The sequence below is a fragment of the Electrona antarctica genome (assembly GCF_951216825.1).
Source record: "Electrona antarctica genome assembly, chromosome: 2".
NCBI classification, from domain to species: domain Eukaryota; kingdom Metazoa; phylum Chordata; class Actinopteri; order Myctophiformes; family Myctophidae; genus Electrona; species Electrona antarctica.
In genome coordinates this window covers 37,580,839-37,586,838 of record NC_136807.1, presented here as the reverse complement: position 1 = coordinate 37,586,838, position 6,000 = coordinate 37,580,839, and the positions used below count along the sequence as shown (strand labels likewise).

General features: G+C 40.7%; 1 protein-coding gene across 6 annotated transcripts in view; it reads left to right on the top strand.

Annotated features, from left to right (window-relative positions):
- The window catches only part of tp73 (tumor protein p73), a gene marked incomplete at its 3' end in the record, with an annotated part of 47,963 nt that overhangs the window by 31,139 nt on the left and 10,824 nt on the right, over positions 1 to 6,000 (top strand). The window lies entirely within an intron of this gene.

Here is a 6,000-nt window from a genome sequence, read left to right as displayed (position 1 = left end):
GATAACGATTCTGACCGATTCCGACATTATACAGAGGACCACAATGGAAACAAGCCTAGGCCCTATAGGGGCTTGGCCAAAAGCCTGTTAATAAAGTAGTCAATCAATCAATAAATAGCCTATACTCTTTTCCAAGTCTCTGTTTTCACAACCGAATGACTACTGAATGGGATGAGTACACAAATTAAATGTAGGGAGAAAAAAAAATGTACTTAAGATTTTACATCATATTTGTTCTGACTAGAGGTACTAGAAACCTTTGATTTTTATTGAACTCATCAAAGTTGGTGAAAAACAATTCTATAATCTGGATTATGCTGAGACAGATCCGATTTTTATGGACAATATGGCCAATTCCGATTATGCTACCGATTATATTATGCATCCCTAATATATCTATACTGTATACACACACACACACACACACACACACACACACACACACACACATGCAGTATATCATCAAATCGACGTGAAGATTATTTAATACAAAATATATTTAATCGACTAAATCAATTAGTGTGATTGACCACTTGGCACTTACGCCCTGTTTTATTTAGTTTGATCTGTTGCACCCCTAATGTGTGTGTTTCAAATGTCAAAACTAATACAATAATACCTGCATTGTTCGCAAATCTTTCTTAACTGCCAACTCTCCAGGTGTATTTGTTGTAGTTGAACAAACCAGAGAACAGTGTTTGTTATGGAGCTTGGGGCATCAATGACTATTGCCAGAATTTTTACTTTTTTATGGTTACAATCGACCAGCTTGGTTACAGATGGTGGCTTCTATTTTATATTCATTTGTTAGATTTATGTTTGGTAACTAGGTATAGGAGATGTCCACAGGCTGGTAATAAGAGGACTAAGGTTTTGCTCTGTGTCAGCTATATCATTGGTAGCTGCCATAAGATGCTTTCACTGTCTTTATAGTGGATACATAATTGCTGTAAAAGACAATATTGCTCGTTGTATGTTGTTGTGATTATGGTGTATGTAACTGTAGACAATGAATGCATTACTATTTGTTCCCTCAGTATTTACAGTATGACATATGCCCTTTATGCCGACACCAGAGAGATTATGCAGTCATTAACGAGTAAGACGCACTGAGGGCGAGAAGCGACCAAGGGTGAGGTTGCGTGCACGTGTCAGCCTGGGTGACGGCAGACTGCTGGGCGAGCACTGGCGCTTTGGCATGGGGAGGTCAGATTAACATATGGAATTAATTCTGTACTGGCCATATAGCGTGTCTTGAGTGTACAGGGTTTGATGAGGTCAGAGCAACATATGGAATGTCAGAACAGTTCAGCTCCATATATGGAGATCTATTCTAAGGGTTTGAGGTTTGAGGTCAGATGTAGAGTTGCTGGCCGGCTCCTTATGCAGATCGAGGTGATGATCCAGTCTTCTTGACATGAGACATGATGTCACGAGGTGTGACCATATACAGTCTTCAACAACCTTTTTTTTACTGCCTTACCTGATGCACTCACTTTTATTGTATTTGATGACATTATTCCTTGGGTTTTCTGATGTTTTTTATAACCATGATGTGTTGAGCAATATGTGATATTTTTGCGAACTGAATTTTTATATTGTGCAATGTGTATCTATAGTTACTTGTTTTTCTCTTGGTGTACAGCACTTTGGTCAGCCTTGGCTGTTTTTAAATGTGCTCTATAAATAAAATTGACTTGACTTGACGGGTTAGATGAGGTCAGTGTTGTGATCTTCATATATGGAGATGGCCATATATGGTGGCGTGACGTGTCACAAGGCGTGATGTCACAAGGCGTGACCAACTGACCATATATGGAGGCGTGATGTCATGAGGCGTGACCATATATGGAGGTGTGATGTCACGAGGCGTGACCATATATGGAGGGGTGACGTGACACACGGAAATGCAGGTTTTCATAGTAAATGCGACCTATGGTCGCAATAAGTCATTTAAAATATGTGTGTGTGTGTGTGTGTGTGTGTGTGTGTGTGTGTGTGTGTGTGTGTGTGTGTGTGTGTGTTTTCGCACGCAAACACACACAGAGTTAGAGAGTGGGAGAGCGAGACAGAGGGTGACGTTATAGTTGGATGTAGCAGAGAGCTTGGTGTAACAGCATGGAATGTCGGTCCTGTAGATGTTGGCATTGGCCTTCTCCTAGCTATCCCCTATTATATCTCTCTGTCTGGATCTGTCTTCCCGAATAGCACCCTAAATTGTCTAGAGGGCGGGTCCACAGCCTGATGGGAAATTTCACAGTGCAATTGAAGAGTGTAAATTATAGACCCATGAAGGGATGATGTATAATCTCTCCAACATATCGTGTTGTGTTATATGTTTGCGGTTTTCATGTGTCATAGATAGCGATGAATGATCAACATTTTGCAGGCGAGTCTAATATTTTACACACACACACACACACACACACACACACACACACACACACACACACACACACACACACACACACACACACACACACACACACACACACACACATAATTCAATTCAATTCAATTCAAAGGGCTTTATTGGCATGAGAAAACATACGTTTACATTGCCAAAGCCGAAAACACAATACAACAATACATCAATACAATCAAAACAAAAAATATGTACATTTGAACGTCAGAATCTTCAATAGATCAATTTCTATATTGTACCAAGATCACTGGATGCAGGTATAGTGCAGGAATATACACAATGATTAGTCTTTAGGGTGGTTGTGTTCCGTTTGATATCCTTCTCCTATCACAGCAACTCACAAATCTTGCTGCTGTGTTTGCACATTGTTGTACTTCGCCCAGCAGATATGGGAGTTTTTTGTCATTGGTCATGTTTTCAAAATCTCTGTGTGTGGTTGTAATCTGTGGGAAGTATGTGTCTCTGATGTCTTGGTACAATGGACAGATGGTTAGGAAGTGTAGCTCGGTTTCCACTTCATTTTGTGTGCAGTGGGTGCATAGTCTGTCTTCTCTCGGGATACAGGTCTGCCTATGACGGCCTTTCTCGATCGCAAGACTGTGCTCACTGAGTCTGTACCTAGTTAGGATCACACACACACACACACACACACAAAGAAACACGAATCAAACATTTCAATCCATGTGTTCATCATATTATCCCATTTTGGGCGGTAACCCCTTTTGGTGTTTTAAGCATTATGTTGTGCTTTAGCTGGTGAAAAATAGCAGATCTACAGTGCCGCGCTATGAACTTGTAGATCTGCTATTTTTTTAATTGTGAAAATGTGGCGCAAATCTTTGAATATATATTCTTCCAGAGTGAACGTTTTTAACTCGAATCTGTGCTTCTGGGGGGGTCCCTGGAACAACATATTTTCAGATGGGGATCGGCAGCCAATTTCATAAGATTTCTGGGGTCCTTGACATGAAAATGTTTGAGAACCACTGACATAGAAACATAGGTTTGAGAATTTTTTTAGGATTTAGAAGACATTTTTGTAGAATTGTCCTCAGGTCTAAACCAGCAGCAGATAATTAACATCTAATCAAAGAATCATCACCAGCTCATCGCTACGAATTAGCCAAGTGTTCTGTATATTGTGTACTTTGTTCCTACAGGGCGAATGGTTGCATTTGTGTTGGGACTCACTGTAGCAAGTCCATACAGCACTACTGTCTCCTCAGTTTCACCTGGAATGTACCATTTTGATGTCTTCAGGTGGATTTTTGAGATTTCATGATAGTGTCAGGGCATGTTAAGACTTTTTCATTTCTTCGCCCGGCATCTTTTGGATGCATCTGAAACGAACGAACGCACGCACGCACGCACGCACGCACGCACGCACGCACGCACGCACGCACATAGGCAAGACAAGTGTTCACCTCATTGACGGCAGATGTGCTTGTCAGACAACTACAAAGAGGTCTTTTGAACATGTGTAACTTCCAACTGTGAAATACAGCCTGGCATTGCAGCATAATGCTTGGCACGTTCTCATTAAATATTCCTGACTGACTCTAGTACAGTGGTTCTCAAACTTTTTACATTTTTGGGACCCCCAAATTGATATGTATTATTTGGCTGTGGGCACTCATCAGATTTTATCGAACATTTTCAAAAATAGACAATCTACAAGTTTGTAGATCAGATGTTAAAATAGCCAAAGCACATCAATCTTAAAAAAGTCAGTGTAACCACTTTAACTCAGTGTACAGTGTAAACTGAGTTAAAGTGCTTACACTGACTTTTATTAAGATTTATGTCTTGTGGCTTTCATGACTTTATTATAGATAGGCTGGCAGGAATTGGGGCGAGAGAGATGGGTGCTGACATGCAGTAAAGGCCGTAGGGATCGGGACTCCTGGCTGTGACATGCTGTAGTGTAAATGGTAAATGGTGCATTTATCGTATATAGCGCCATGCTTTACATAGATTTTGCATTACATTCACACATTCATACATCGATGGCGGAGGAAACCATGCAAGGCACCAACCTGATCATCGGGAGCAATTAGGGGTTGAGCGTCTTGCTCAAGGAAATCTTTCAATATATATTATCTGACAGCGAACGTTTTTAACTCAAATCTTTGCTTCTGGGGGGTGCCTGGAACAACATATTTTCAGACGGGGGTCCGCGGCCAAATGCAGATAATTCCGGCAGTCATTGACATGAAAAAGGTTGCGCACCACTCATAGCAAACATTTTAATGAGGAAATTTCATAATTGCTCTTCAGATGTCAAGGTATCACTGTTTAAAGCTTTCTGTACACCGTTGTATACTGCTCACCTGTGGAGTAACTACAAGGTGAGTAGCATGCAGAAACTTAAGGTTGCATATAATGATGCATTACGTTTACTAATGAGGGTACCAAGATGGCACAGTGCCAGTCAGCTGTTTGTGAACTTGGGGGTGCCTACCTGTCAAGCCCTTCTGAGAAACCTAATGTACAAATTCATGTGTCGACTAGAGGAGTCTGACAACTGTGTCATCAGGTTGTTAACCAACCCTGTGAAGAGCTCTAATAGGTACTCTTCCATGATTTGGAGACATTGGCGTAACTGCCTCTACAGGCTGTGAGCTTATGTACTGTGTATGTATATATGTATATTTTATTTTTTAATTTGTTTTATTATTTACTGTCCTTTGTTCCTCTGTATGTGATCTGGACCGTGAGTCTGCAATAAAGATTGAAAAATATAGAAACATAGGTTTTTCAGAAAACTGTTAGGATTTAGAAGCCATTTTTTAAGAATCGGCCCGCAGGTCTAAATGGGTTAACTCATTTTGCTGGGGACCCACTGGAACCCGCTCAAGTCAAGGGGGTCTCTGGATCACACATTGAGAACCACTGTTCTACTGTGTAGAATAGATCATTGAAAAACATCTCTTCAACCATTTAAACTACTTGCTTCTAGCTGGAATTCCATTGTCAGTTTAGCCCCACACCACACCACACCACACCACACCACAGCATCAAAAATATCTGCAGTTTCCATTACACAAAAGGGGGAAAAACATTAGGTATTAGGTAGATTAGGTATAGACTCCTCGGAGTCTATACCTAATCTCCTAGCCAAAAATAGCTTGTAGATCTGCCATTTCCATCGAATGTTCACCACAGAATAAGAATGTTAGGGTTCAAGTGGTTTTAATGCTCATAATAAATGCCTTTCTATTACAGCTTCTGATACACAGAGACAGACTGACTGATAGGCCGGAAGATATATGTGTTTTTTGCACTCACATGCACACATACATACAAAACCACCAGCTTAAACATTTTTTTCTTGTCTAGCCTTTTGAACTTCCATGTATCCCCCTCTAGCCTTAACATCTCACATTACCAACATCACCACTGTAACCACAAGCCCAGTCTGATAGATAATATCCGCTCCTTCAGTCAAACAGCAGGGTGGTCATTACCTTTACAACATGGAATCAAATCAACTGACATGTTTTACAGTCCCTGCATATTTCCCCATATATTCCAAATGACTCAATTTGTCCTCCAGTCATAATGACTGGGGCTCT